Source organism: Eptatretus burgeri, chromosome 3 (genome assembly GCF_056783735.1).
Source record: "Eptatretus burgeri isolate ZD-2024b chromosome 3, Ebu_testis_v1, whole genome shotgun sequence".
Classification (NCBI taxonomy): domain Eukaryota; kingdom Metazoa; phylum Chordata; class Myxini; order Myxiniformes; family Myxinidae; genus Eptatretus; species Eptatretus burgeri.
In genome coordinates, this window is record NC_140963.1 from 8,462,478 (window position 1) to 8,484,552 (window position 22,075).

The 22,075-nt window shown below is 44.5% G+C and overlaps 2 pseudogenes; both read right to left on the bottom strand.

Annotated features, from left to right (window-relative positions):
• Positions 1-12,978: 12,978 nt before the first annotated feature.
• On the bottom strand, positions 12,979-16,583 carry LOC147029370 (uncharacterized; annotated as a pseudogene).
• On the bottom strand, positions 16,518-18,037 carry LOC147029371 (uncharacterized; annotated as a pseudogene).
• Between the last annotated feature and the right edge of the window lie 4,038 nt (positions 18,038-22,075).

Below are 22,075 nucleotides of genomic sequence, written 5' to 3' on the forward strand. Positions count from 1 at the left end.
TGCGGACAAAAGCTTTGTAAGTGGTCAGGAGCTCAGGTGGGATGAGGAAGGACCTTGCACGGCGGAGGATTCCCAGTCGGCGACTGGCTTTGGAGGCGAGGTTTGAAATTTGGCTTTCCCAGGAAAGGTCATGGCAGATAGTGAGACCCAGAAGCTTGAAAGAAAGGACTTCTTCCAGAGGAATGTTGAGAAAGTGGATGGGGTGGTTTTCTAAACGGTCCTTTCGGAGAGACATTGTGAGAGTGTGAGATTTGTCCAGATTGAAAGACATGTTTCATGTGTTGGACCAGTTTGTGATTTTTATCCAGATCAGCAGTGAGAGAAGAAGCTGTTGCTTGCTGGTCTGAGGGATGACCGATAGTACAGCAGAGGGTGGAGTCATCAGCAAAGAGATACAGAGGATTTTCCAGAGGAGAGGTCATTGATGAAAACCAGAAAAAGAACAGGGCCCAGAACGCTACCTTGAGGAACTCCAGCCTGGACAGGAAAGGGGGATGAAAGAACTCCATTTAGGGCCACACGTTGACTGCGACAGGAGAGGAAGTCTGCGAGCCATGAGTGGAGATGGCCTTGGATACCATAGGAAGAGAGTTTGGTGAGCAGGGCAGGGTGCCAGACTGTGTCAAAAGCACGTGATATATCCAGGGATACGGCTCGGATTTCCTGTCTGGCATTGAAGGCTTCCATCCATTGTTGGGAGAGCAAAAGCAGCATATCCAGGGTAGAGTGACCTGGTCTGAAACCAAATTGATGATCAGAAATAAAGCCATTGGAGAAGAGGAAGGATTTGATGTCTGAAGCGATGATGGATTCCATAACCTTGCTGATGATTGGGAGAAGGCTGATTGGTCTGTAGTTGCAGGGATCTGTTTTTGCACCTTTTTTGTGCAAGGCAGATATGTTTGCTGATTTCCAAGCAGATGGCAGATGGCAGATGGCCTTGAGCAAATGAGAGGGCGAATAGAACAGAGAGAGGATGAGCAAGAGCAGAAGAGCAGGCTTTGAGGACAGGTGGGCTGATGCCGTCTGGACCGGTTGCAGAATCTGAGTCGAGGTTTGATAGCAAGCTCTCCACCTTGTCAGGAGAAAAGGACACAGAGTCCAGGAACAGTTGGGTGCAACTGGGTAAGGGGGGGTAGAGAAAGTGTTGGGTTTTGGACACAAGATTTAGCTGCAAACACCGAGTTTAGGCATTCAGCTTTTTCACGTGCGGTATCAGCAGTGCTGCCATTTGAAGTCAAGGAGGGGATGGAGGGGGAACATACAGCAGAAACAGATCTGATTAGATGCCAGCAGGATTTTGAGGAGGGAGAGAGGTTTGAGAGTTCAGACTTGAGATGAGAAAGATGTTGTTTTCTGGCTCTCCTGAGGGTAGATACACACTTGTTCCGAGCTTTATGGAAGGAACTGAGATTGACCTCAGTTTGGTTTGCTTTCCATGAGGCAAAGGCAAGTTGTTTCAGGACAACTGCCTCACCACAAGCTTCAGTGAACCAAGTGCGGGAGGAAGGGTAGGATAACTGAAGATGATAGGGGATAAATCTGTGCATGAAGGAGAGCAAGTTTCTTTGAAAGAATTCCTAGGAAGAGTTGATGTTGGAGAAAGTAGCGAAATGAGACCAGTCTATAAGTTTGAGGGCTGCTTGGAGACCCTGCCAGTCGGCTTGAGTGAAATGCCAGACTCGACGGCGGTGAGGTGGTTCTCTGATAATAGCCAGAGAGATGTCCACTTTGACAAGGACGTGGTCAGAAGAACCGATTGAATCGGAGGAAGAGCAGCAGATATTGTCAGGGAAATTTGTCAAAATCAGATCCAGAAGAGATGGAGTACCATTGGTTGAGATCCGGGTGGGGAAGTTGACCGATTGAGTTAGTCCCAATGAGTCGCAGAAAGCTGTTGCTGAGGTGCCATGACAGGTGAGAGAGGAACTCACACCAAGCCAACTGGAATGATGACAATTGAAGTCGCCACATATGAGGAAGAGAGAGTTTGGATGAGAATATAGAAGTTGGTCCATGTTTTCAGATAGTGAGGTGGAGATGGAGTCATCACTGTTTGGTGGACGGTACAGTACACATATAAACATGAGGTGGGAGTTGAGGGGAAACCGTAGCCAGAGGTATTCCTGGGGGTGTGGGGGAGTGAGGGCAGTGCATGGAGAGTGAGGAATAGAGTCTTTGATGAAGAGAGCAACTCCTCCACCAGGGCAAGGCTCAGGTCTGTCAAAGCGGAGGAGGGAGTAACCAGGGAGAGATACTTGGGAGTCAGACACGTCTTGGGGGAGGAAAGTTTCTGTTAGCCAGATTATGTCTGGTTTGTCAGTCGCAACCTGTATGGAAAGATGTGAAAGGTTTGAGCTGAGGCTCCGGATATTTGAGGTCCATACTTTTAATGAAGAGGTAGGGGAGGAGGCTTTGGGTGCAGGGGGTGGGGGGGAGGGGGAGGGTAGGGGAAGGGACGAGGGGGGAGGTAAGGAGTGTTGTTGAAAGAGTGTGGGCGATTGCAGAATAGCTAGGGGAGGGGGCCGAATGAGGAGGAGAAAAGGCTCTGTGGTGCTGGGGAGAGAGGGGACAAGAGAGGGGGAAGAAGGCAGTTGAGGATTTGAGGAGGTGGAGTGAAGAGATGGAGGTGAGAGGGCAGTGGAAGGAGGCAGCTTTGTGGATGGGAGGGGGCAACTTTGGGAAGGATGAGTAAGGGGGATGAATGGTGGGAGAAAGGTGAGGGGAGTGTTTGAGAGAGGTGAGAGGGAGGCTTGGAGGGAGAAGAGTGGGATGGTTGCTTTGAGAGTGAGGGGTGAGAGGAGTGAGTTGGCACTGAAGTTGGAAAAAAAAGAATGGTTGATAGAAAGTGAACATTCATAGCAAACTGGGTTTTTTTAAGTTTTAGGTCAGTTATTCGATTAAACACGTTTCTTGATGGATGCAATAAAGGCTAATTCAGAGAATGGAGAGAAGAAACGCTGTAACAGTTGGATTTTTTCGGCAAGGTATGAAGGAAAGGTCGAATTGAGAGCAGTCTGTTTAAATAGCAGAAGAGTAGTGCATTCTGATGCAGTAAAGAGTACCACACGTGTGAAAGAGGAAGATGAAGCATTATAAGAGATCGTTTTTTGTTCTTATTATTATTAATGCTTGAGTATTCAACAGATTATGTCATGGAAGTGTTGTAGAAAAAAAAAAATCGAGGAAGAATAAGAGGAGATGAAAAAGAGGAGATTAAGAAGAAGAAGAATCGGAGAAAAGTAGCGGTTTTTTTATTTTTTATTTTTAAAGATAAGAAATAGAGTGATTCGTTGGGATGGGGGACGTTAAGAAAGTGGGAAAGATAGAAATTGAAGATAATGGGGAGAAAAAACAAATAAACATGATCGTACACCGAGGGGAACAAAGGGTAGGCTTCAGGCCTCAAAGATAGGCCTCAAGCACCCAGTAAGAACAAGCTCGACGAAATCTCACAAAATAGCACGATTTTTGAAACAAAACCGAACAAGGAACACACAGTAACATGCAGGTGAGAAAATAAACAGTTAAAATGGGTCAGATAACGACCAGAAACTTACCTTTGAGATAGTCAGCAGGGAGCCCCCCCAAGGAGACCTGTCGACACTCCAAAACCAGAACCGACCATGCTGGACCAATGAAGGAAAAGATGAAACAAACTGCCTGCATTTACAACACAAGCAATTCATTTACAAGGGTGAGGAAACGTAGTTGTTGTTCTCCTTTCGGCTGCTCCCGTTAGGGGTCGCCATAGCGGATCATCCATTATGATCCGCATACTGATTTGGCACAGGTTTTACGCCGGATGCCCTTCCTGACGCAACCCTGGTCGCATCTTATGACACAGGGATAAGGATTGGGTTTCGTCATGTTTCCGGGCTGCCCTACACCCTCTCAAAGTGCGGCCCAGCGCAGAGCAAAGGGTGAGGAAATGTTTATGTCCAATAATCAAAAGGGTTTTATTCGGCAATATGTACAGCAGGGACAGCAAGGATTTGTGGGATGTGGGAAAAGAAATACAATTATGGACAAAATGAAGAGATGGGGCAGAGCTAAACCAATATAACGAACTTTCACAATCTTATCATGTGTTAACGTTACAGGCACCATCAGACACACACCCGAGGAAATTAGAGGGCAAGAAAGAGGAGAGATCGTTGAGGGGTTTTCGACCTGTTTTAGTTCCTGGAAAGGCCGATGGACCGAAGCTTCTCGGTCGCTTCGGAGGGGGGGGTGGAGGGAAGAAAAGTGGGGGTGTCTGCGGTGCGTGAGTGGGAGGTGCAAATGTGATGCAAATGAGGTGTAGAAGAAGAAAAGTGAAGGGATGTATGTCTGTAATTGCTCTTTTCGTAATTTGCATCAAAGCAGATGAGACAGTATATGGGAGGAGACAGAACAAGTGAGAGGATAGCTTGACGTGGTGCGAGAAAGTGTAAGTTTCAATTGTAATGAGGATTGGCTGTGGAACGCAGTGGAAGCCGAGCACTGATGACCCGGTGATGACCCAGCAATGATTCAGAGACTGCACGCTGAGTTCAGACTTGGTGACTGACCCAATGACCCGATGAATGATGCTCTGCTCAGGGAATGGCACTGTCAGCGCAGGCTTGGTGAGCCACACTGCTCTTTCGGCTCAGTTAATGTCACACTCACTCGGTGACTGATGCTCGGCCTGGAGAGTGAGTTTTTCGGTCTCGGCTCTCTGCCGCTATATTTTAGAGACCAGGCAAACGAGGAGCCACAGAGTGGATAAAATGCCCTGGAAGCATATCCTCACGTTATTTTTGGCACGCAGATGCCACCCTGAGAATTCGCCCAACCCCAACAGACTCCGGAGCCGAAAATGTCTTTCTTTGCTCTCAAGCTTGGCCACGCAACAAAGCTCTGGGATTTACATAGGGTGTGGGTTTTTGGGAGCACTCTCCGGCCATGAACGGGCACTGGGCTCCAATCAAACTTTGTAACCGAGCAGAACACTGTGGCGACCCAGATGTGGCCGAATGAGCCGCAACACACATTTGCGCTTTGAGTTGCATGCCAATGCGTGATGACTCATCGGCACAGCAATATCCTCTGTACCCCAGCATACCAAAGGACCACAGTGAGCATCCGGGGAATGAACTGTGGTTGCGGAGGTTGTAGTGAGGTGGAGGTAGCACGGCGGTGTTCGTGGAAAAGTCGTTGGAGCATTGGGAATGTTTGAAGCAGTTTTGGTGAGGAGGTTGAAGTGGTTGTTGTGGGGGTTTTTTAGGAGGCGTTGTCGTGATTATGGTGAGGGTTGTAGCGTCGTGCTCAGCATGGTGAAGGTCTCAGGTAAAATGTCCGTTGGTGAATGGCGTGCAGTTTGAACGTGAAAATGACATGCGTTTGCGAATGAGGCTCTCTATTGACGTCACCTGTTTGGTCTGTGGCGTGCATGCATGCGTGAAGAGGTCGTGTGGAAGTTAAAGTAAAATAAAATAAAATAGGTGAAAGAATAGCAATTGGACTTGAAGGCCTAATGAAAAGCCCGATGCAACGCATCTTGTCCCATTTCCTCACAAGACAAAAAGGAAGGGCGAACTGAACGAATACTAATGAAATAACTGCCTCAGGACTGCTCCATGTTGGGTGCCATTGTGTTGGGACAATGCTGGCTTCACAGAGCCACAACAATACTCTTGACTGTTGCTTTGAAGAATTGGATTTTGAGATTTTGTGGCAATTCTGATTTCCATGTTTTATCCATCCTTATACAAATAGCATTCAGTCTCAGCATGCACCTGTCCCTCCTTCCTTCCCTCCGTCCATGTGACGAGATGTCTATGATATACATACCTTTGGAATGTACCTTTCGAGGTTAGACTGCTGAGACCTTTGAAGACCCTCTAAGACCCTAAGGATGCAAAAGACCCCAAAGAACCCAAAAGAGCCTAAAGTCCCAAGAGACCCCAAAAGGCCCCGGAGCCCCAAAGTCCAAAAAGACCCAAAAAACCTCAAAAGACACCAAACAGCCCAAAAGACCCCAAAGCTTCCCCCACAACCCTCCCTCCCAGAGCAACCATCACACTCTTCCCCCTCCAACCTTCCCTCTCACCTCTCAAAAGCTCCCCCTCACCCTTCTCCCCCTCTCCCCATTCACAAAGTTGCCCCTCTCACATCCACAAAGCTGCCTCTTACCCCTGCCCTCTCTCTTCCATCTCATCCCTCCATCTCCTCCAATCTTCAACTTCCCTCTGCCCCCTCTCCCATTACTCCCCACTGTGCCTCATCCAATCACCACCGAGCCTTTTCTCCTCCTCAGCTGGTCCTCTCCCCTATCTCTTCTGTAATCCCAAAAACTCTGTCAACATCTCTCCCCACTCCCCCCCCACTCCTCTCTTGTTCTACCCTCCCCCTCCCCTCCCTTCCTCTGCACCCAAAGTCTCCTCCCCTCCATCTTCCTTAAGAGTGTGGACCTCAAACATCTGGGGCTCCAGCTCAAACCTGACAGATCTTTCCAAACAGGTTGCCACTGAGAAACCAGACATCATCTGCTTAACAGAAACTTTCCTCCTTCAAGACGTCTCTGACTGCCGAGTATCTCTCCCTGGTTATCCCTCCTCCTGTATGACAGACCTGAGCCTCGTCCTGGTGACAGAGTTGCTCTCTTCATCAAAAACTCTATTCCTCACTCTCTATGCACTGCCCTCACTCCCCCACACCCCCAGGAATACCTCTGGCTTTGGCTTCCCCTCCTCTCCCACTTCATGTTTACATGTGTATTATACTGTCCACCAAAGAGTGATGACTCCCATTTACACCTCGCTCTCCGAAAACATTGCCCAGCTTATATCCTCTCATTCCAACTCTCTCATCCTCATATTCGGTTGTCATCATGCCAGTTGGATGGGTGTGGGTCCCTCCCTTACCTGCCATGGCTCTTCAGCAAAAGACTTATTAGAACTGACACAATCTGTCAACTTCCTGACCAGGATCTCTACCAACAGTACTCCATCTCTTCTGGATCTGATTTTGACCAATTTCCCAGAAAACATCTGCTGTTCTTCCTCTGCTCCAATCGGTTCATCGGACCACATGCTTGTCAAAGTCGACATCTCTCTCGCTGTTATGAGAGATTCATCTCAGCGCCATCGTGTCTGGCATTTCACTCAGGCTCGGCTGACTGGCAAGGACTTCAAGCAGCCATCAAACTTCGAGACTGGTCTCCCTTCTCCACTTTCTCCGAGATCAGCTCATTCTGGGAATTCTTTCAAAGAAATTTGCTATCTCGCATGCACAGATTTATCCCATCTCGTCTTCAGTCGTCCTTCCCTTCCTCCCACCCATGGTACACTGAAGCTTGTGACGAGGCAGGTGTCCTGAAACACCTCATGCAGGGCAAATCCAACTGAGGGCAAACTCAGTTCCTTCCACAAAGCTCAGAACAAGTGTGTCTCTTTCCTGGAGAGCCAGAAAACAACATCTTCTAATCTCCAGTCTGAACTCTAAAATCTGTCTCCCTCCTAAAAATCCTGGCGGTGTGTCGTTAAGTCTGTTTTTGGTGTAAATTCCTCCTCCATCCACTCCCTTACCTCAAATGGCTGCTCAGCTGACACGGCACATGAAAAGGTTGAAAACCTAAACTCAGTGTTTTCATCTATATCTTGTATCCGAAACCCATCAATTTCTGTACACACCTTAGCCAGTCACACCGAGCTGTTCCTGGACTCTGTGTCCTTTTCTTCTGACAAAGTGGAGAGCATGCTGACAAACCTCGACTCAAATTCTGCAACCAGTCCAGACGGCATCAGCCCACATGTCCTAAAAAACTGCTCCTCTGTTCTTGCTCACCCTCTCTCTGTTCTATTCACCCTCTCATTTGCTCAAGGTCATCTGCCATCTGTTAGGAAATCAGCAAACATTCCTGCCCTGCATAAAATAGGTGCAAAAACAGATCCTTGTAATGACAGACCAATCAGCATTCTCCCAATCATGAGCATGGTTATGAAATTCATCATCGCTTCCGACATCAAATCCTTCCTCTTCTCCAATGGCTTGATTTCCGATCATCAATTTGGATTCAGATGAGGTCACTCTAACCTGGACTTGCTGGTCATGCATTCCCAACAATAGATGGAGGTCTTCCATGCCAGACATGAGATTAGAGCCATATTCCAAGATATATCATGTGCTTTTGACATGTTTTGGCACCCTGCCTTGCTCACCAAACTCTCTTCTTATGGTATCCAAGGCAATCTCCACTCATGGCTCACAGATTTCGTCTCCTGTCACAGTCAACCTGTTGCCCTTCATGAAATTCCCTCATACCCTCTTCCTGTTCAGGCTGGAGTTCCTCAAGGCAGTGTTCTGGGCCCAGTGGTTTTCTGGTTTTTATATACAATCTCTCTGACTCTCTGTAAAATCCTCTTTATCTCTTTGTTGATGACTCCACCTTCTGCTGCACCATCTGTCATCCCTCAGATCGGCAAGCAGCAGCCTCTTCACTTTCTGCAGGTCTGGATAAAATTAAAAGCTGATCCAACACGTTGAACATGTCTTTCAATCCTGACAAATCTCACACTCTCACGATGTCTCTCCAAAAGTACCATGTGGAGCCCCCCCCCCATCTACTTTCTGAACAGTCCTCTTGAAGAAGTCCTTTCATAAAAAATTGAGCCTCACTTTCTGCCATCATCTTTCCTGGGAAAGCCACATCTCCAAGCTGGCCTTCAAAGGCAAAAGCGGACTGGGCATCCTCTGTCGTGCAAAGTACTTCCTTGGCATAACTGAGCTCCTGACCAAGTACAAAGCTTTCATTCCCAGCTTGATGGAGTAATGCTCTCCTCTCTGGGCTGGTGCAAAGCCTCTCTCCTTTCTCGGCTTCACACAGTGGAAACCAAGGCATTTAAGATCATTGGTATCTCGCACGATGAGGCTGGATCCTTGGGTTTCTCACTCTCTCACCATAGGCAGGTCGGTGCTCTCCAATTCTCGCCACCCCTGCTCTGTCTGCGATTTGGCCCCACCATATTTCCACAGGGCGCTCAAGGTCCAGCAACAACCCCCTTCTGGTAACACTACCAAAATCACAAATCACTGCTCAACTTCACTCTTTCATTCCTCTTTTTCCCACCTTTGGAATAAACTCCCTCAATCTGTTTAATCATATTCTTTCCTCCAGGCCTTCAAAACGGCTGTTCACCACCACCTTTTATCGTCACCCATCCAAATCCTCGATCTTTTCTACCCCGTTAATCCACCCGAAACCCACCTCCTTCAAATTCCCTGCTTTCTTTCCTGGAAGTCTGTATATGTCCATCATGTACACCCCCATGTCATCCCCCCACCCTCCCCACCAATCCCTCCCCCTTCCATAGATCTCATGTCACTGTTCCCCACTGTTTTGTCCTTCCCACTCCTGCCCCTCTTGATGTGTGTTGTGTGTTCGCTCTCATACGACCCTCAACAAGGTCTACAAAAAAGCAAAACCAAAAAAAAAAAAAATCCAAGGCCCCAAAGTCCCCAAAACACCACAAATATCCCAAAGTCCTAAAAGACCCCAAACACCCAAAAGACCCAGAAGACCCCAAAATACCCAAAAGACCCCAAAATAACCCAAACACCCAAAACACCCCAAAGATCCAAAAGATCCCAAAGACCCAAAAGACCCTCAAGAGCCAAAATACCCCAAAGATACAAAAGACCCAGAAGATCCAAAAGATCCTGAAGACCCCCAAATACCGTGAAGAGAAGACCCCAAAGACCCAAAACACTCCAAAGTCCCAAAATCGGCAGAAAGTGGATGCAGCGACTCTCCGACTCTCTGGAAAATCCTCTATATATCTTCTTTTCTTTCATCTTTCATCTTTCATCTTTCTTTCATCACCTCTTCCTGTCCAGGCTGGAGTTCCTCAAGGCAAAGTTCTGGGCCCTGTTCTTTTTCTGGTTTTCATCAATGATCTTTCTGATTCTCTGGAAAACCCTCTTTATCTCTTTGCTGATGACTCCACCCTCTGCCGAACCATCTGTCAACCCTCAAACCGGCAAGCAGCAGCTTCTTCGCTCACTGCAGATCTGGATAAAATCACAAACTGGTCCAACGCGTGGAACATGTCTTTCAATCCAGACAAATCTCACACTCTCACAATGTCTCTTCGAAAGGACAATTTAGAACCCCCCCCATCCACTTTCTCAACAATCCTCTGTAAGAAGTCTTTTCTTTCAAGCTTCTGGGTCTCACTATCTGCCATGACCTTTCCTGGGAAAGCCAAATTTGAAACCTCGCCTCCAAAGCCAGTCGCCGACTGGGAATCCTCCGCCGTGCAAGGTCCTTCCTCATCCCACCTGAGCTCCTGACCACTTACAAAGCTTTTGTCCGCAGCCTTCCTTCCTGAAAGTCCCTGTAATGTCCATCTTCTCTTCCCCATGCTCCCCGTCCCATCCCCATCCCTCTCCCTTCCACAGATCTCCTAATGTGTTTGTTCCCCATTGTTTTGTCCCTCCCACTCCCGCCCCTCGTGTCTCATGCCCCCTTGCTGTGCGTTGTGTGTTAGCTCTCATACGAGCCTCGACAAGGTATAAAAAAAATTAAAAAAAAAACCCAGAGAGTCCAAAGACCGAAAAGATCTAAGGTCAGGTCAGGTGTGGGAGCATGCGCCAGGGCCACACGTCACTGCATCCACTTTCTGCCGATACTCCAGGGGCCTCCATCTGGCCATCCCCCAGGCAAATGCCTGGTCCATCCCCATCTCCTTGAGATGCTGATCAACCTGCTGCAACCAAGAGGAACATGGTTGGCCCATTGGCCTCCTCCACTCATGAGGCTCCCTCGCCGAGATAATTTGGTGAGCAGGATCAGTGTCAGGAAAATGAGCCGCATGTCCATACAGCCACAGCTGACGCTCACGAAAATTGCAGGTAACAAATCTCATTTGAGTCTTTCACCAACTGCTCATTGGACACAAAGTCAGACCAGCGTTAGCCAAGGATTCTCCAAAAAGACCTGATGTCAAAGGAATCAAGTCTCTGTCTCAGATCCCTGGTCAGAGTCCAAGTCTCACATCCACAGAGCAAGACAAATCACCAAGGACCTGAAGACTCGGACTTTCGTTGTCCTGCACAGGTACCGACAGCGCCACACCCCATGATCCATTGAATCCATGACTGGCCAGGCCCAACCCAGACGTCTGTTGACCTCTGGCTCACAGCCAGCAGAGACATGAATATCACTGACAAGGTAAGTGAATCTCTCCATGACCTCAACATCCTCATCACAAACAGGTACAGACAGGATCGCAGCATCAAAGATGTCATTGAAAGCCTGGATCTTAGATTTGACCCAGGAAAACCATAATCCCAGTGGCTCCAACTCCTCAATCAGCAGCGGCTCCTCATTCAGCATCTCGAGTACTCCCAAAATGATGTCTGGAGTCTCCGAAAAGATAACTGCATCATCTGCGAAATCAAGGTCAGAGATCTTGACATTCCCAAACAATGCACCACAGCTTGATCTCTCCGACATCCTCCCCAGAATCCAGTCCATGCAAGTGCTTAACAGTGTGGGGGCCAGTACACACCCCTGACGAACTCCAGTAACAACTCGAAATAAGTCAGAGATCGTACCACCACATCTCACAGTTCTCTCAGTACCAGAGTATAGTTCAGACATCAGATACATCAGTTTTGGTGGCACCCCACAAAGACCAAGAATCTTCTAGATGGTATCCTGATTCACTGAATCAAACGCTTTACAGAGATCAATATAGGCTGCAAGCAGCTTCTGCCGAAATTCTCGTCTGCGTTCAGTGAGGACCCGAAGAGTAAGGATATTGTCAATCTTTGACCTCTTTGGTGTAAAGCCTGCTCTGGTGTAAAGCCTGCACAAACAGAGACTGCTCTGGATGCTGGTGCTCAAGCAAATGGTGGTGAACCCTATCAAGATTTATCCAAGGAAAGACCTTGCCCGGCACTGAGCACAGTGTCACCCCTCGGTCGTTGTTGCAGTCTTGGCGATCACCCTTCCCTTTCCAGAGAGGGACATAACGAACTTTCACTATCTTATCTTGTGCAAACATTCCAGGCACCATCAGACACACACCCGAGGAAATTAGACAGCAAGAAAGAGGAGAGGCAGTTAGAGTCCAGCAGCCAAAGGCCAAAATGTCACCTAACCCTAACATCTCTGATAAAGTTTTTTTTTCTCTGCTGATTATTCACCCTTGGGGTGTATCTAATGATATCCATGTGGGTGTGAACCTGTCACCCTTGAGCAACTTTAAATATTCAAGATGGCGTCCAAGATGGCTGCCACAATGGGCTAAAATTCTAAAATTCCAATTCTTTCAATGTAGTCGGCCAGAAATCAATGATTTTATTGTTCAAATATACGTTTTGAGTTTCAACAATATGTGTAAAATAGTTTGGGAAATATCAGCTGTACTGATGCTCTGGTAACTATTAATATGACTACCGTTATGTCAGTAAAATATAGAAAAGTGGCAATCTGCCATATATTTCAAGAACATGTTCTATACAACATTGTTTTTTTTTTTTTTTTTTTCTTTTTTGGCAAATGCTCTTGATCACTGCATTGAGTAAAATAGGATGATGAATTGCATTTTTCTGTTGCCATGGTAACTATCTAAAATGATTACTCTGATTAGTTTGGTGTTAAAGATGCACAGCATATAATGTATGTACTTGTACATTTTATCTTATTTGTTTTCCACCTCATAAACCATATGGGGGCCGATTTGGTAATAAACTATATGTTGTCATGGTTACCACAACGATGCCACTGTAAATTGGTACCGAATGTTTTTAATCATGCTTTTTTTACTACAGTCCTGCACCAGAAAAGGAAATTTGAGCTGCACCCCAAATTTCTTGATGTGATTATTTTCTCTACTTCATATGAATCTTCGTGATGTATATTATGATATTCGGTGGGTGTGACCTTCTCAGCCCTGAGCAACTTGATGAATTCAAAATGGCGTCCAGGAAATGAGGAAAAAATACTAATTTTTACATGTCGATGACCATATCAATTAAAAACACAATGAACAATACTTTATATCATTTTAATGACAGCTAAATTCTTCTGAAAACTTAGTTTTACATATATTATATGATTAAAACGAAATTACTTATTTAGGTCACAATGGCCACAAAGAATGAAAGATTAATATGTTTCTGATAGATTATTGAGAAAATCAGAAAAACAAGTGACTGGGATATCAAAAAGATATTTTTGGATGAAATATTTATTTCAAATTCATAGCTATTCAGAGTGCATACAAATGCAATAAAAGCCACTAAGGCTTCTTTAAGGTAGTTGGTACACATTCCATAAATAATGGTGACTACATCAAATCAAACATTGTATCTTGTGGGGCTGAAGTTTGTCTATAGATTCTAAATAAAGACGAGTCTTCTTCGTCTTCTACTTCCATGACTTGCTTTGTGTACTCATTAAAACAGGCATGGCTGCCTTGGCAGGAGCAGAAAATGGTACAAGCAACAGTTGAGCTGTTGCAACTGCAGCGTCGTGTCTTACACATTTTCACTGCTGCAGGTGCACCTAATCAATTTGAGAAGCTCTTCTGGAGCAAGAGGGACATTCTCAGGTCATGGAGTAGGTGAGAGATGATGAACCCTGCTCATGATACCAACCATATACAGTGGCATCTAAGACTGGTTGCATTGCATCTATTGCCTTCTTCCATACTGCAACTTGGAGATGGGCGCGAGCAACATTCTTCATGAACGCTTCATCTGTTGGAGGAAGAGATGGAAGTTTCGGGGCATAAGCGGTACTTCTGCCTACTTTAGAGGCCCACAGTTTCTGTCGTGCATTTGTCATGGACTGAGATTCCGGTACACCATAGCACGATGACATGAATACTGTGGCTTGCTTTCTTATCTCAAATATATGTACACTGGTGTCCCCAAGGAAACTTAGAGAATGACGACCAGTACGTAGCACCTTTAAGGCAATTCCTTTGCCAATTCCAAAGTAAGTGGTGACGGTATCACATCCTGTGAGTCCATGGGTTGCTAGTAAATCTGGAATAATCTCATGATGCTTTTCCACACTGGCTCTGATGTCGCCAGCAGCACAACCCTTCACTGGAGACACCATCGTGACAGGGCAAGAAATTTGTCCATTGAATGTAAAGTGCAGCAAGAGTACAAATATATCTGTATAGTCTGCTACCATGAGTGCCTAGTTAGGCTTTGCAGATGCGATTTGCTGCACAATGATGGTATCACCCTCTTTCTGGTTTGTGGTTATATCACAACGCCTAATAACCACACTTTGGTTGATCTCCACTGGACAGAGTCACTTCCAGGAACTACCAGCTTATGGTGAGGGATGTTATTTTTGTGGGCTATCAAATCCTAGCAAATGAGTGAAATAAGTTGTTTTTTATTGGCCGTGACTGTCAAGACTATTTTCTGCTTTGGTAGCTGACCTGTGTTGCGCAGTGAATATACCCTGCTTGCTCCTTTATCTCTGCCAACCCGAGTTGATTCCTTGGTACTTCCTTCTATGTAACTGCAAAAAAAAAAAATATATATATATATGGTTATATCATTTCTTCAATGGGTGATTCTCTGTCATATTGAGAACAATATGTAAAATGGATAAACATTTGAACAGTGCATGGGTCCATGATTAAACAACCCTTCCATCTAAAGGTTCAGATGACTAACAATTACAGCTAAGATTGTATTTATGTTTTAAAATAGTGATCAAATACAATACTATTCAAGGAAGTGTGCCATTGAATGTAAACTTTACTAATGATTGTTATTAATAATTCATTAAATTTGGAAATTTCGACTTAATCAAATATTAAACCAGACTTGGCTGACTTGCCAGTCTTTTGAGCTAATAACTGCTTAGTTAACATACCAGTCGAATATCAGGTAGACATCACTTGTTTTGAGATGATTGCAGATGTAGCCACGGAACAGATAAAGGTAATCCTGCACAATTCCTGATCTGGGCCAAGGTACTACCCACAGCGCAGCACAGCCATCAACGAAAATGGCATCCACGTCCTTCTCTGTAAGCCTACTTGCTTGATGATTCCATTTTTCGAGCATTTTTCAGGTTGGATTTGGTCTGTGCTTCACGCATTTGGCCATCTGTATCAAACATTGATGTGGGATGGGGTGCCAATTCATGGGCCAGTAGGTGTTGTGTATCAAGACTGCGGGAACTGGAATGTAACCCCATGGCTCTGGCATAGATAGTTTATGTGTCAAACACTTTCATGCCACCGACATTGATGTGCTTACGTGAAAATGCTGGCGTGTTGACCTGCTTTTGTATTGTGTCATGGAAGCCATCTGGCCAACTCTTTTCAAATGATTCCATTTGTGATTTACCCAGGTGAACGGCATTATCAACATTCACAGACGGATGAGACACAACCTTACCACCACAATATTTACCAGTCCATCTGGATGTAGATCTGTGTCGAGTGGATCAATACAGAGCTCCAGTTTTTCCTGTGGAGCTTTTCTGTCCTTAGCATCAGTTTTTATTCTTGGCACTGCTTCTTCCCTGTGAAGCATTACGGCATTTGGTTGCTCTGTATCTCGCATATAATTTAGGTCTTTGGTGATGCTCTCACATGCATGCAAACTGTACGCCCAAGTCTTCAACATATCTGGCCTGGTGGTGATCCCAATTACACCACTGCTTCCATGCCCATATCTCATGAAGGTTGTTTCTATCGCCATGTCACTCCAAATACCATTAAACAAACCAGCAGAATGATGAATTGTACGTTCTCCATTCATGAAATGTTTCAGAACTTCATTGGGCATAGCTTCCATTGAACGGATGTAGTACAAGGCATAGCATGCATAATGCATATGTCCTGCAGCAAAAAACAGGGGTATCATGTCCTTGACAGTGTCCATATGGAGAGGCCAGTGAGCCTCTCGCTCTGCTCCTATGTATCTGAGAATAGTGAAAACAGGCCTGATCAGGCAATCTACCCAAAGTTTTGAGGTTTTACTCTTTGACGATACATTATCCAGGAAATTTTGGAGGTCAGCCATGTTATTTATTTCATGCGTTTCAAAGTGAGGGCGAAGTAGCTCTTCGACTAACATCCTAACAGCTCTTACATTTTGAGGATACTTCTTTCCACACCACCAAATGGGACGCTCAGAATATCTACTATTCCTGATTCGGCCATCAATGTACCAGTGCATCCACAGTAACTCATTAATTAATGCATTCCACCTAATCTAAGGTAAACGTTGCTGAATTTGTCAGTGTCATCCTAGAGGAAATGAAATGCAACTCTGTATAACTGCTGGTCAGCTGTGAATACCACGAATTCCTGCCCTACACTTGTTGACACTTCTTGTGCCTTTAGCATGCCAGTCATCATGGCAGTAGGATCGGCGGGGGATTTGTCTATCAGCGGTAGGTAAACAACTCTTGTCTTCGGCTTCAGAGAATGGCCTTGCTCACGACACAGCTTGGTGTTGTAGCCATTGAACTCTGGAGAGTCACGTTGAAAAACAATGTCTCAAAAGAATGCAAAGTCAGTTTCTTCAGCCCGGCTTCGCGAAACATCTTGATATTTCAGGAAACTTGAATGAAGTATCCCTACGGGAACATATGGCATTACAGGTTTATTTTGACCAGTATACAAGGACGAATCACTAAGCTGTTCCTCTACTGTAGGTTGAGACATATCTTCCTTTTTAAGGCATCTGATAGCCTTGTCTGTACGGTTCTGATTTCCATGAACTTGCTGTGTGATGATCATTGCTAATGAATGCGTTGACAGCTTTCCATTGGGGGAGTATATGTCTGCATCAAAATTATCAGATACCATTTGAACTTGCATCTGATATTCCTTGTTGGCTGAGCTTAGTTGCTGCATCAACTGCAGCTGACTTTTTGAAGCGAAGTAACTCATCATAACTGTAGGTGACTCTGTAGTCATTCCTATGGCAGACAGTCTTTCTTGAGTCCCTGAGTAACACACCAAGTGCTATTTGAAGATCAGTTGGGTGATTTGTTATAACACTTGTTACTATATTTCCTATCAGGATGGCTGGTAAGGAATTGTCTCACTTCTTGGATACTGAAGATAACAGATCCTGCAGTGTCACTGATACGCTATCAGTTGCTAAATTTGTGTCTATGTACCTTCTATACTGAGATTTATCATGAGTGATTTCCTTGCATTCCTTTAGAATCCACTTTGCAACCTTACCAGCACTACTTTCCAAGTCATCTTCATCATCCTTTATGACTTTCAACCCAACTGTACCACTATTTTGAAAGGCAATTATGTTTGCATATCCAGGCGATGACAGGACAAGAAGCTCATCCGCAAAATGACTGCTTAGTTTAGCGATCAAACATTGGTGTGACAACCCAGAACCACAGTGACTCGTATACTCTTTGAATCGGTCAATGGAATTCCAAATCCTACATTTATCCTCTGACATCATTTTTGCCACATATTCTAGAGCTTGATTCTCTACCTCCTGATAAGATTTGGTGTCATTGTCATCACAGACAATATTTTGGTTCGCCATGAACCGACAGATGCAGTCCCTGTGATAGCGAGCTTCTGCTGCATGCAGGTCACTTACGGCAACATCAATACGGCTTCTGACTTCACTGGCCCATCTATCACCACTAGCATCACACTTCTCCTGCATGTACAGTTTGTATGATTTTTGTTCATGCTGTGAATATGTTGTATGAAACATATATGCTGGCCTCCATCGCTCTGGACTTTTGGGATCTCTGTTAAGATCACACATCTCTCCACAATAAAGACAGTTCATCTTAAAATCAAATAAAGGGCAGGAATTGCGTAATTTCTTGGGTGGTTGAGGACCAATATCTACAGTTTCTGGTTAAGGCAAATGGGACTTGGTAATGTATTTAGATACACAGTTTTTAATGGTATTTTATTGTGAGGCTTGGGTTTTCTGCAAGTTGTCTTTCAAGGTCAATGTGCAGGCCATCCCTATATGCTTTGCTTGCATTGATAACACTGGTCAACAACAAATTTGTTGTCTGCATTTTTTAAGATGATTTAGGACGAATCTGATGCGCTGAATCCAAAACTCACATTAGTTTTGTTCAATCAGGTCAAGTTTTTGAGATATGGCCACATGTCGTTTTTTACATTTTTGTTCACATGTACGCATGTGTGGAGCATTTTAGAAGAAGTTGGTGGGGGTAAAATATCATGTCAAATAATTGTTTTGATTGGAAATAATAATTTTAATGACAAGAAGTATTCAGGTACGATAGTTCTGGGTGATTATGTCGAAAAGGGATCAGTTTGAAGTCATAAAACCTCAAAATCTTCCAAAAATTGGTGAGGCAAAGCATAAAGTTCGTGGATCAAAACTAAAGTTAATGGGGCAGATTTTGTAATAATGTGATACAAAAAAGTTGTATTTCTTGAAATAACGAACTCTGAAGAATGTACAATACCTACATGCGCCAATTTATGACATGCGCTTCTGCTCAAGCTTGGAGTGCCACAGTACGAACCCAAAGATTGGAGACTGTTCATTGACAGCAGCAAGCGATCACTGAAATGTGTTCTGCTACACAACGGCAACCAGTTTGCCTCTGTACCCATCACTCACTCGACTACACTGAAGGAGAAGTATGAAGCGGTGAAGTACGTGCTGGAGAAAATTGGTTATGATCAGCATAAGTGGTTTATTTGTGTTGACCTGAAGATGGTGAACTTTTTGTTGGGACAACAGTCTGGCTTCACCAAGTACCCATGTTTTCTGTGCATGTGGGATAGTAGGGACCGTGCTCAGCATTACACGAAGAAGGACTGGCCTGTGCGGGAGGAATTGGTGCCATGCAAAGAAAGGAACGTCATCAACGACCCTCTGGTGGACAGAGACAGAATACTCTTCCCACCGCTGCACATCAAGCTCGGCTTAATCAAGCAGTTCACCAAGGCTCTGGACAAAGATGGTGACTGCTTCACTTACTTGTGCCAGGCTTTTCCAGGATTGACCATGGAGAAGTTGAAAGCTGGCATCTTTGATGGTTCTCAGATCCGTCAGCTCATCAGAGATCCAGAGTTCAAAAACTCAATGAACGAAGTGGAACTGGAAGCGTGGAAGACATTTGTTTTGGTAGTGAAGAACTTTCTTGGCAACAATAAGGCCAGAAACTACGCAGAACTTGTCAACAACATGCTGACTGCTTTCAGAAACCTGGGCTGCAACATGAGCATCAAGATGCACTACCTATTTTCACATATGAACAGGTTTCCTGAGAACCTGGGTTCAATGAGTGACGAGCAGGGGGAGAGACTCCATCAGGACATGAAGGAGATGGAGACCAGGTATCAGGGTCGCTGGGACGCAGTCATGATGGCTGACTACTGTTGGAATCTGAAGAGAGACCTCCCTGCCGCTGAACATTCCAGGAGTTCGAAGAAACGGAAGTTCAAGCCCTGAAGTTTGAACAGTGGTGACGCAACATGCAATTTACTTGTACTTACCTTTATCAATGCCCACCATTCAGATGACAGTAATCGATGTTTCTATCATGTAATCAATAAATGTTGTTGGCAAAACATTTTTTTTTCTTAAAAACATGTTTAGGATGATATGTGTTGACAAAAATCAGCTGATAATGCCACAAAAATGTAATTGATTTTGTCACAAGATCTGATTTTTTCAAATCAACTTAGCACAAAAACCTGACCTGATGGAGAGAAACGGATGCCATTTCCTGATTCAGCAGTGCCAGAATACCCTAATTCACTTGTAGAAATCTAGACAACATTCAGAAAGTAAAAAATTGTTGACCAGTGTAATTGTATGCAGCCATGCTTGTCCAGAACTTTGTGAGCATGGCTTTGTAGCATCACATTCGCCTCCATATCTGAAATCGATGATGCATATATCATCCATTATTCACCTGAAAAGAAAGAGAAACAAATCTATGCACTACCTATATCTACATCTACTGTACAAAGCATTCTTAACTTATCTATCAAGTGATAATTGAAAGTTGAGTGGTTCGTTGTCTGATGAATGCATTTGCCCATCCAATCTAAATTTGAAGATATAATAAGGTCCATTATCATTCTGAAATGAAAAAAAATCTTTGCATTAACATTAATGTTCAAAGCATTTCGCATTAACTTATCTCACAAGCAATAATTAAATCTTTAACAGCTGTATATCTTTTGTGAATGCAGGTGTCAGCAGTTTGGCTTCATCCATGTTAGCCATTCAGTCAATGGTATCTTAATTACAAAACATTTTGTTCAGGCAGCAATAGTTTTAATTGGTTTCTGATACCTTAAAAAAATTAGAAAAAAATGCATTACATAACTTGTTATCAAGCCTGGTTAAAATTATACACACATATTGGAGAGTCAGTGATCATATTATTTCACTTGCGACCATATTGGATTCTTCAGATTGTTCATGCATGACATCACAACCACCTGGATATTTTTTATCTATCCTAATAATATCCTATTGAATAAACAGCAAGTAAAAATAGACAAAATGGCTGCCAGACTAAACAATAAATGTATTTATCAAAATATCATAGAACACATTCTTAGTAACATTTTTGTGGTTACCATGGCCACATTAAACAATTTATTAATCAAATATAACCCACCATGATCTAAGAGTTTGAAAACATTTAACTTGGATCAGAAATGCACAGTTTTATGTTATATATCTTCAGTGCTTATTTCAAACATCACAATTGCATTGGTTGTCATGGTTACCATGGCACCATAACTTCATTACTCATTAATTCTATTTTATGGAAATTATTGTCATTTGTTCATGTATAGAAAAACAACAAAATAATGCAACAATAACCATTTTCTTGAAATTATGGCAATTTGGTTGTTTTAACCATCTTTTACCAACATAATCGTAGTTATAATTGGTAGTTAGTATAGTAACGGTCCAGCAAATACTTCACAAACCCTTTTCTTTAAATTAATGGACCCTAAAACATATATGACATCCAAAAAACTCATAGGTCTAGAGCAGAAAACACTGAAATAACATGAATTTTCTACTTTCAGTCGATTTTGGCAGCCGTCTTGGACACCATCTTGAATATTTCAAATTGCTCAAGGGTGACAGGTTCACACTCACCTGGATATCATTAGATACACCCAAGAGATGAATTATCAGCAGAGAAAAAAAACTTTATCAGAGATGTTCGGGTTGGACTCGGCTGCTGGACTATTGAGGGGTTTTTGACCTCTTTCAATACTAGAAACGGTCGACGGACCTATGATTCCCAGTCGCTTAGGAGGGAGGAGGAGGGAAGAAAACTGGGGGTGTCTTTGGTGCTTGAGTGGGAAGGGGAAGAGTAAAGGAGTGCATATCTGCATATCTCTAATGGCTCTTTTAGTAACTTGCATCTGCAGCAGACGAGACAGTAGATGGGAGACAGAGAACGTGTGAGAAAGTCTAAGTGTCAATTGTAAGGAAGATTGGCTGCAGAATACAGAGGAAGCCGAGCACCGATGACCCGGCAATGATTCAGAGACTGCTCGCTTGGCTCCATCTCAGTGACTGGCACTCGGCTCGGAGAGTGAGTTTTTTGTTCTCGGCTCTCTGCTACTATCTTATAGAGCCCGGGGGAAGGAGGAGCCAAAGCACGGATGAAAATGCCCTGTAGGCATATCCTAGCGTTATTATTGGCACACAGATGCCACCCTGGGAAGTAGCCCCGTCCCGCCAGACTCCGGAGCCGAAAATGGCTTCATTTGCTCCCTGGCTTGGCCAAACAACAGAGCTACAGGATTTACATGGGGTGTGGGTTTTTGGGAGCGCTCTCCGGCCATGAACGTGGGCCGGACTCCAATCAAACTGTAACCCAGCGGAGCGCCAGGACCACCCAGATGTCACCAAATAAGCCCCAGCAGATATTTGCACTTTGAGTTACACTCCAATGTGTTCCGACTCGCAATCATCAGAAATGTCTTCCGTTTGCCGGCATTCCAAAGGACCGCGGTGAGCGTCCGGGGAACCAACTGTGGTTGCGGCGGTTGTAGTGAGGTGGGGGGACGTGCAGTGGTGTTCGCAGAAAGGA